Source organism: Meles meles, chromosome 15 (genome assembly GCF_922984935.1).
Source record: "Meles meles chromosome 15, mMelMel3.1 paternal haplotype, whole genome shotgun sequence".
Taxonomy (NCBI): domain Eukaryota; kingdom Metazoa; phylum Chordata; class Mammalia; order Carnivora; family Mustelidae; genus Meles; species Meles meles.
This window is the reverse complement of record NC_060080.1, coordinates 59,084,474-59,094,103: the sequence shown is the minus strand read 5'-3', so window position 1 is coordinate 59,094,103 and position 9,630 is coordinate 59,084,474. Positions and strand designations below refer to the sequence as shown.

Here is a 9,630-nt window from a genome sequence, read left to right as displayed (position 1 = left end):
TCAATCATCTACATCAATCAATACATTGCTGTAGGCGAAGAACAGGTTCTCCTCGACCCTCTTAGAGTCCTTGGCTGGGTCTGAAAATTAAACTTACAGATTAACAGGTGAAAAGCATACACATTTATTTAATATGAGTTTTACTTAAGAACCTTCATCAGGAAGTGAAGACCCCCCTGGTCCCCAAAAAACTACAGAGCTGTGTATTAATGCGAGGTTTGACGACAAATGGACAGTTATGGAGGACTGTGATAGGTTAAAGAGTATGAGGTAATTACAGTAAACTGGGGGAACTTAGCAAGGTCTGTTTGTTAGGATTCTTCCTGGCGTCTCTTTATCTTCCAAGTTAAGAATGAGTCTTTCCTCTTGGTATAGGTAGGGCACCTCTCACACGAGTTTTATGACCTGTTTCAGAGGAGAAGGGGGAAATGATGAGGGGGAGAGGTCAGAGTGACTTTCCTGTTTTCTCTTTTCTAACTCTCTCAGCTTAAAATATTCAATATGCCAAGATGCCATCTTTGGGGATTGTGTGTCCTAAACCCTACCACTGCCCCACCCCCACAGTTAACCACTACCAGCTTCATTGAGTTTTGACTGTTTTTGAACTTTATAGACATAGAATTCCATTACCAAACTTTGCATCAGTAGCTGGCATATTGTCTGGTGTCTGGCTTACTTCACTCAACGTGCTGCTTCTAAGATTCAGCCATGTCTCGGATGGCAGCCATCGGCGCTCGTCACTACAGTGTATTTCATTGAGTTTTAGGATTTCTGAAGAAAGAGTGTAAGGCTCAAGGATGCTATCATGTAAATCATCAGTTTTTATTCTTTTCTCATCCTTTCTCCTACCAAAGACTCGCCAGGATGGTGAAGAATAGGTAAAGATACATAGAACTGGAAGAGTGGAGAAATAATCAGCCTCTCAACAACAGGAGATTTTATGTAGGTTACTATGAGCCAACTTGAAAAAATAATGCTGCTGAGTGGTAAAGAATAAATGCTCTTCTAATCAGAGAGAGATGCCAATTCCTTCTGGGCACCATTCCTATGGATGAGCCTGCTTTGGTGCCCTCCAGTTTTGGAACGTCTACTGGTTTTCCTCCTTGCACTCCTGACACATTGAGGGGAAGGCCGGTGGGGTTGTGCAAGACACTCATTTGTATAGAGGAAGTGGCTGTTCAGTGACCTTGGAAAAACCCAATGCTGATCTCGTACAGCAGGTGGCAGCCTTTCCCCAGGAGAGGGAAGAGCTAGGCTTCCCTAAAGAAAATTGGTTTGGGTTTTACAACTTTTCTTTGATATGAGGGTCAGGTGATTTATCTAAACACTGAAGTTGAAATTGGCTTCATAACAGAGACCAGGGACCCTGGAACCTGGAAAAGGAGTTACTCAGTGGCTGCCCTCAGGGAGCCTATCCAGCTCTGGTTCCACAGCAGGGATGAGTGAAGGCTGTCAGCCTGAGGCTCAGGAGGGGTGCCATGAGCTAGAGTCCACAGGGAAGCACAGAACTGACCCAGAATCAGAGGAGATCAAGAATTACCCGGCTGGGACTGTGAGGGAGAGTAGCTGACAGCAGAGATATCATTCCCTTTTCATTCCAGATCTGTAAAGCAGTTATTCCTTTGTTCGTTCCTTCCTTCCTTCCTACTTCCCTTCCTTCCTTCCTTCCTTCTGAAGTAAGCTCTCTCAACGTGGGGCTTGATAAAACAGCCTTTTAGATTAAACTGCCAAATTTTTTTAAGGTTATTAAGTTCTTCTCATGCAAGTTTACATACAAAATGCTGATGAAGGGGCTCCTGGGTGGCTCAGTGGGTTGGCGTTGGACTCTTGGTTTCAGTCTGGGTTGCAGTCTCAGAGGTGGTGGGATTGGCCTGCCTTGGGCTCCAAGTTTAGTGGGGAGTCTGCTTCTCTCCCTCTGCCTCTGCCTCACCCATGCTCTTGCTCTAAAATAAATAAATCTTAAAAATAAAAACAAAAAAACCCAAAACGCTTATGGAAAGCCAGACTTGGTGGAAAGATTGACGCTGGAAATACATCCAGATTGTTTTTACTTTATGAACGGCGGCACTGTAACGGATGGCACTGTAATTTATCATTTACCCAGAACGTACCATGTAAAAAATGACGTTATTCAAAACTGAATGTGAATGAGGAGACCTTCCCTAGAGTCCCTACAGGTGAATTTGCATATGCTTAAAGGCAATTAAAGCAATCAGACAGGAGTAGGAACAGAGAGAAATCAGGGGATTAGCTGTGACTATTTAAATTAATGAAAATTAAATAAAGTTAGGGGTGCCTGGGTGGCTCAGTGGGTTAAGCCCCTGCCTTCGGTTCAGGTCATGATCTCAGGGTCCTGGGATCGAGCCACGCATCGCCTCGGACTCTCTGCTCGGCAGGGAGCCTGCTTCCTCCTCTCTCTGCCCTGCCTTTCTGCCTACTTGTAATCTGTCTGTCAAATAAATAAATAAAATTTTTAAAAAAAGAAAATTAAAATTAAAACTAAAAATTCAACCCGTCAGTTGTACTAGCCACATTTCAAGAGCTCACTAGCTACATTTGGTGGATGGCTACCATACTGGCCAGCACAGATTATGGACCATTTCTATAATCACAGCAAGTTCTACCAAACAGCCCTGGACTGGAGTCAAAAACCGGGGAGTGTTGCCAAAGGAAAATGTGGGTGGTTAAAAACAAACCCTCCCTGTAATACTAAGTATTGTAATAATAATGCCAAAGTGTGGCAGGAATTTCAAATACAGTATTTCATATAATCCCCATGGCAATCCACAACCACAACAATAATGCTGCTGACATTTGTTGAAGTCTTACAGCAGGCCAGGCACTCGGTTGTAAGCTCACTGGTCTTTACGAGAACCTGGTGAGGTTGATACTCTTGTTGTCCCTATTTAACAGATGAAGAGACTGTGGCAAAGGGCCTTCTTAACTTACCCACCATTACCAGGCTAGTAAAGGAATAGCTGGGATTCAAGCTCAAGTTTTTCTGGATTGTAATAATCATAGAGAAGGCGTGGAAAGTGCCTAACACACTCCATGTGTGAGTAAAATTTGCCTTTAAGCCACTTTCTTCTAAGGCAGGTCCAGCTCTTGGATTCTGTCACATAATTGTCCTTTTGGCTGAAGAAGGCGCTAAGCCAGTTCTGATAGAGAAACAATGATCCCCTGTTAGGCAGGATATGCGCCACTTCCTTCCCTCCACAGCAGAATCTGCTGTCTGCACAAAGGAAGTTGGTTTCTCAGAAGCTCACCTTTGTAGAAACAGGTCTATCTGAGTGAAAATTTTAAAGTAAAATCTTGTTTAAGACAAAAGTTAGTAGAAGTATATATGGGAAAATGCTATTTTCTGTACGTGGTGAGGTTATGAAAAGTTGTCTCTTTTTGTTCGGCCATATTTTGCAACTTTTCTACATGAATATGTGCGTTAAAATTTTTTAAAAATCCAGGGGCACCTGGGTGGCTCAGTGGGTTAAAGCCTCAGGTCATGATCTCAGGGTCCTGGGATCGAGCCCCGCATCGGGCGCTCTGCTCAGCGGAGAGCCTGTTTCCCCCTCTCTCTCTGCCTGCCTCTCTGCCTACTTGTGATCTCTGTCAAATAAACAAATAAAATATTTAAAAAAAAAATTTTTTTTTAAAAGCCAGATGCCGGCTTTTGAAAAACCATTCAGATACTGTATCATAAAAATCATTAATTAATTAACAATATTTTAGGCTGTTTATTTATTTATTTCTTTTTAAAGATTTTATTTATTTATTTGACAGAGATCACAAGTAGACAGAGGCAGGCATAAAGAGAGGGGGGAAGCAGCCTCCCCGCTGAGCAGAGAGCCTGATGCGGGGCTCAATCCCAGGACCCTGGGATCATGACCTGAACCAAAGGCAGAGGCTTTAACCCGCTGAGCCACCCAGGCGCCCTTGTTTGTTTAATTACTCTCTACATCAAACCTGGGGCTTGAACTTAACAACCCCAAGATCAAAAATCCCATGCTCCACTGATTGAACCAGCCAGGCACCCCATTAGGCTCTTGATAATATAGCAAATACTTTAATACTACTAGCCAATAGAAACCTTTTAGTTGAATACATTAATTAATAGCAGAGGCAGTGTGGAATTTGATTGTAAGGTTAAAAAGGGCAGTAAACTGTATACAGGTACTCAGAGCTGCTCTGCAGGTGGGGACTCGTTTCAAATTCCAGGGCCCCCTAGACGGCTGCCTTATGTCTTCCAGTTCAAGATGAAGCGATAGTCTCGTCAATAAAACAAGAAAAGTCTATAAATCACACTATCATTTTTATCACCCACTGGCACCAAATGTTCTCTAAAAATGAATAAGCTTGGTGTCAGGTAAGAATGAGAAAGGGGATCTTTCCAAGCTATGGTATAGATGTTTGTCCTTCCTGGGTAGGACTCCTTATGTTGAAATATTGCTACTGAGTATGTTGCAGGGGAGACAGAAAAGAAATAAAGAAGCTGAGGTCAGTAATTGCTAAGGTTCTTTTCTACTATGAAGTTCTAAGAATTTGATAGCTTAATTTAGTAGTATATCGATATATCGTTTTGAAAACTTGTATCCATTCACGTGTACATACATTTTAAAGTTCTCTTTAATTAAACCTGGCCTGCTGCTGAAGCCTAGCTTGATAGACTGGCAGCGAAACCTGCAGGTGAGACCTGTGTAAGGCAAGAAAATGTTTTCAAATAACTCAATATCCTGATGGAATACATTTTATAGAATTATTCCTTCTAATGGCAAAGAAAGGGGCTTTTAAGGACAAAGGACAACTCAGGCGGGAGCGAGTGTTAGTGTAGCACTAAAGAATCAAGAATTTACTCCTGGGGTGCCTGGGTGGCTCAGTGGGTTAAAGCCTCAGGTCATGATCTCATCAGGGAGCCTGCTTCCTCCTCGATCTCTGCCTACTTGTGATCTCTGTCAAATAAATAAATAAAATCTTAAAAAAAAAAAAAAAAGAATTTACTCCTCATTCCCTCACTTCCCCATCTCTCAGGTTTTCTCTGGAAAGTAGATCCTGACAACTTCAGAGTGTCCTTTAAGTTAGGTGGCTACAGTTTTAAAGGTAACCGAAAAACCAAAAATTAAAAAAAACCCAAAACGCAAACCCCAAACAAAAGACAAGTGAATTCCCAGTGATCCACTGTCTAGGCAGGCAGTTGAAAAAGAGAAAGAATGAACTGAAAAAGGACAAACCGATTTATTCTGCAGGTGGTGAAATCTGGTCCTTCTCAGAAACAGAGCAATACTCAGGCTCACTCGCTCCCGTTCCCTTCAAGAGGACAGACCTGGCAGGTTTAAAAAGAAAGAGCCCTGGAATCAAACCAGGGCTGTGTCCTGTTTGATTGAAGGCATTTTGAAGCAAACAGAATCCTGAGGTAATTCACCTTAAAAAATCCTTATAGACACACAGACATACATGTATATGCATTTTTTAAAAAAGATTTTATTTATTTATTTGACAGAGAGGGATCACAAGTAAGCAGAGAGGCAGGCAGGGGCAGGGGGAGCAGGATCCCCGCCGAGCAGAGTCCGATGCAGGGCTTGATCCCAGGACCCTGAGATCATGACCAGAGCCAAAGGCAGAGGCTTAACCCACTGAGCCACCCAGGTGCCCTGATATGTATATGCATTTTTATAGTGCATGCTGATGCCACATAATCCCCCTTTGCCAACTGAATTGTCTTTGCGGATGTCTGGGAACTGTTTGTCTCTTCTGCTTTTCATAGTTAAATAATATCTCAAATTTTCTTTTTGCTGGATGGAAATAACCAAGTCAGGTCACAGATCTGCCACTACAATACGTTCATTATGGGTTTTGCACTGCATTTCTAGTTTCATAAATAAGGCTGCTATTAGGCTTTGGTTTCTAGACTTCAGTTTACAGGTGTATCCTACACACTGTTCTCACCCACTGGCTTTTTGTAGATGTCTGCTTTGCTCAAATGTGCCCTGAGACCGGAAAAGCCTGGGTAGATGGGTGGGCTACTCACTCGGCTGCTTACATGGATTACCTAAAAAAGGCAAACATCACTTCTCATTTGCAGAATGAAAAAAGTTAAAGAAATATAGGGTTTAGATTCTTTTTTTTTTTTTTTTTTTGGACTTTGCAAAGACTTGAGTTAATCACCCTCCGGAGCTCATGCTACACAATCATCCATGCGAGGCCTTTTCTTGTTTTATTTTACTTTATTATTTTCTTTTTCTTTTTTTTTTTTTCCCTTTCCCCACTCATCTCCAGCATCCACGGCTATTCTAATGAATTTAATATGTGCTTGGAAATGCACGTATCCCTGAGTTGGGTTTTATACTGTTGTTTTATGAATGTATGTGTTTTCAATCTGTATTGTTCAATGGCTCTTATTCTGTTTATTGCGTTTTTTTTCGGGGGGAGCAGAAAGAGAGGGAGAGAGAAAATCTTAAGCAGGCTCCACACCCAGTGGGGAGTGTGACACGGGGCAACACAGGGCTCAATCTCACTGCCCTAAGATCGTGACCTGACCCGAAATCAAGAGTAGGACCAACTGAGCCACCCAGGCATCCCTGTTCATTGCTTTTTTACACAATGCTGTTTCTAAGTTCTTTCCTTGTTCCTTTATGCACATGTAGCTAATTTCTTTGAACTGCTGCAATAAAGTTTCATACTTTTGTGTCTAATACATTTAACATATCCACTCCTCTAGTGATAAGTACCCAGACTGACTCCAATTCCTTTGTACCATGAAGGAGCCTGTGATAAACACATTCGTACATTCATACATGTCTCCTTAGGAACATGTGTCAAGAGGGATTCCTGAGTCATCCATAGAATTCTAGTGTACATGTATGCAAGCATGGGTGCACACAGAATGCCCATATCTAATTACAGTCATGCCAGCGGCATGTGAGGGTTCTTGTTTCCCCACATCTTTGGCAAGACTGCCAAGTCATTGCCCAGCTTTCTAATTTTTACGAATCTATTGGATGTGAAAGTAATTAGTCTTAATTGGCAGTTTCCCTGTTTACCTGTAATATTGCACTTCAATTCTTCCAGGTCAGCTTTCCACTCCTGAGAACTGGCTATTGATAGGCTCTGTTGATGCTCTGACAAAATTCTGTGCTCGAAAGAACTACTCAGTCTCCTGAACCTTCTCCTAGGCCCATTATGCACACTTCTTCATAAAATCCAGTTTCAGCAAGAACCCCGCACCCCTGATATCTGATCAGGTTCCTTGTGCTCCACTGCCCCCAGGGGTTGTCTGTCTCCCTGGCCTGCCTTCAGCAAGAATCTTGGGACCTGGGGTTAGCCAGATGCCCCCTTACTCCCGATGTTTCCTCTTAGTAATTTCCCACCCACTGACCCCAGCCCCCTCCTTAGCTACAAATTCCCACTTGGCCACACTGTATTCCGAGTTGAGCCCAATTCCCCCTACAGTAAAACCCCACGGCGATCGTCCTGAATAAAATCTGCTTTACTGTTTTTAACAAGTGTCATTGAGTACTTTTCTTCTCTAACAGTTTCTTTTGGGTACTTTATTTGATTTGCTGGAGCTCCTTATATAGTCTAAGTTTTTCAAAAGTTTTTATTTAAATTCCAGGTTGGTTAACAGTGTGATATTAGTTTCTGGTGTACAATATAGGGATTCAACACTTCCACACAACACCTGTGCTCATCACAAGTGCCCTCCATAATCCCCATCACCTATTTAACCCATCTCCCACCCACTTCCCCTCTGGTAACCATGAGTTTGCTCTCTTGAGGTAAGAGCCTATTTCTTGGTTTGCCTGATTCTCTCTCTCTCTCTCTCTCTCTCTCTCTCTCTCTCTCTCTCTTCCTCTTTGCTCATTTGTTTTGTTTCTTTTTAAAAATTTGTTTTTATATTTTTAAAAAGATTTTTATTTATTTGACAGAGATCACAAGCAGTCAGAGAGGCAGTCAGAGAGAGGAGGAAGCAGGCTCCCTGCTGAGCAGAGAGCCGGATGCGCGACTCCATCCCAGGACCCTGAAATCATGACCGGAGCCAAAGGCAGAGGCCCAACCCACTGAGCCACCCAGGTGCCCCTGCTTTGTTTCTTAAATTCCACATATGAGTGAAATCGTTTATATGTTTGGTTTTAATTCTCTGTTGGTTTGAAATATCTTCTAAATATTTTTTTCTGTCTGTCCTCTGTCTGCATAAGTTAGTCGACAATAGCCCTCATTGAACAGAAATCCTTAATTTTGGTGAGGCTAAATCTGCCACAATTTTGGGTTATGGCTGTGCTTTTTGGGTCTGACTTATAGAGTTCTTCCCCACTCCAAAGTCTGAAATATATTCTACGTGTTCTTCTATTGGCATTATCATTTTATAGTTTTCTAAGGGCCCACAAGGCACCAGGGAGCGTGTGGTTATTATAGGGTCCCCCTACCTTTGGGTAACAGAGTACTGGCCACCTGGTAGGAGCTAAAGATTCTACCTCTAACTCAAGTCCTGCTTCTCTGGTGGTAAACCGAACGATTGCTGAACTGGCTAGAGAGCTCTTTCTGCTCTGGGCACCGGTGAGGCAGCTGCATGCCCTCTGTCTCCCTTGTTCTGGCCACCGTCAGCTCATGCCGGGACTCCTGTAGCAGCTTCCTCGTTGGCCTCCTTCCTCGTACTTTGGGCTTTTTCCTATTCATTCTCAGCCCTCTTGTCCAAGTGACGGAACTTAGTAAGTCGCCAGTGAACGTTGGCTATCTTTACTATCACTGTCATCATCATTACTACAGAGTTTGGCATTTAAGAGTTACAAGCAAGAAAGGTGTTCAATTGTGATAGTACATGTTGGACCAGTTAAATGCTATCCAGAAAACCTGTGTGGCTTCAAACTGTAGTTTTTACCAATCTTTCTGCTTCACCAAGTTCAGATTAACAGCCTATCTTTGGTCATTCAGTATCCATTACGGTCTCCAGATCATCATCCTGAACATATATTCCTACTGTACAAGATATGAGTAGCTGGAGATTAATCTCTGCAGGTTCTAGAAAATGTCTTGAAATTTTTTAAAATTCAGCCTCTGATTTGTCTTTTTATCATAAAAGTCAAGTGCACTGTATCAAAGTCCATTTAGATGACAGAAACCTTATAATATTGGAACAGGGAAAGTGTAATATGAATTAGATTAACTAAAAATGGGATTAACGACTATGGAGTAAAGGGGATCCTAAAGAATGAGGGAGAGTGGGTACGGGGAGCCGCTGCTGCTTTTTGAACACTGTTCCCTAACTTTTTTCCATTATTGCTCCCCTAAAGAGATTTCCTAGACTTTTTTCCCCTTTGTGCCTCCCTTGCATTCAATTTTAGTGCTGCAGATACACTGTATATCTGTTTAAGTTCTGTGCTCCTTTGGAGGGCTGCACACACCATTGGAAATCCCTGATATCTCACACCAACCTCCTGCCTCCAGAAGGCCTTTTCACCACCACCCCTCCCCCATCCTGCTCCCTGGGGGGACGCCTGCTTTAGGGTTAGGGTTGCAGGCCCCAGGAAGGAATACAGTTAACAGAGCCTTTCTTCCCCCAAGCCTGAGAGGCTGACCTCACTGGAGAGGGTGTAGTGAGGTGCTGGAAGGCAGGTGGGGAAGCAAGAGGTCATCGACTGGGGT

General features: G+C 42.8%; 1 protein-coding gene across 1 annotated transcript in view; it reads right to left on the bottom strand.

Moving 5' to 3' along the window:
* Positions 1-220: 220 nt before the first annotated feature.
* PELI1 (pellino E3 ubiquitin protein ligase 1) overlaps positions 221-9,630 on the bottom strand; it is a 92,317-nt gene continuing 82,907 nt past the window's right edge. Inside the window, exon 8 of the transcript XR_006815122.1 lies at positions 221-405. The gene's annotated coding sequence lies outside the window, so the exon portion shown is untranslated. The remainder of the gene's footprint in view (positions 406-9,630) is intronic.